Genomic DNA, 943 nt, shown 5'->3' with positions numbered 1-943 from the left:
TAATACCTCGTTCAGAGATTTAACATTGCTTGTTTTCAGTTTTTCGATATCAGTGAATAATTTCACTGGAAAAACTTATATATATTTGCCATCGAAGGTCGGCGATTGTCGTACGCTGAAGAAGGGAAATAACCCTGAAACTCGAGTACGTACGTATCGTAGATCAAGATGAGAAGGATAACTTCCCTTGGCAAATACAGACAGGACACAAGTGTGTCGATAGCCAGCTGGAGGAGATGTTCTCCTGGGGCTAAAAGCAACAGTAACATCCACCCCTCGGGGTCAGCCACATTTAAGTGGCAAATATACTTCACTTTATCGTGCAGTTACTGTTAATACCTCGTTCAGAGATTTAACATTGCTTATATATATATATATCACCCAAAAATATGCGCTCCCTTCCTCCTTAAAGAATTTAATGACGTCTCGCAATATTTGTTTGAAACACGTTTTATGACAGCGACGAAGAATAACAGAATGAATAAATAGTGTAGAACAAGAGTTACTGTAGCAAGATATGCAATTTCAACGACCTGTGTGAGTTAATTAAAAAATTCTCCATTTTCGATATATTGTCCGTACAAAAATGCTGTATATACACATATATAACGTGCGTGTGTATGTATATATGTATACATTATATATACATATGCGCAGACACACAGAAACACGCACAAACATTCACCAATATATATATATATATATATATATATATATATATATATATACAAACACATATACATACATACGTGTATTTATGTGTATTTTGGTCACCCCGAGGCTATAGTACAAGACACATGTCCAAGATGCCACACAGAGGAACAGAACCCGGAACCATGTAGTAGGGAAGGAAGCTACTTACCACACAGCCACGCCTGCGCCTATATATATGTGTGTGTGTGTGTGTGTGTGTGTGTGTGTGTGTGTGTGTGTGTGTGTGTGT

The sequence above is a fragment of the Octopus bimaculoides genome, chromosome 1, assembly GCF_001194135.2.
Source record: "Octopus bimaculoides isolate UCB-OBI-ISO-001 chromosome 1, ASM119413v2, whole genome shotgun sequence".
Lineage (NCBI taxonomy): Eukaryota > Metazoa > Mollusca > Cephalopoda > Octopoda > Octopodidae > Octopus > Octopus bimaculoides.
This window is presented reverse-complemented; position numbering follows the sequence as displayed.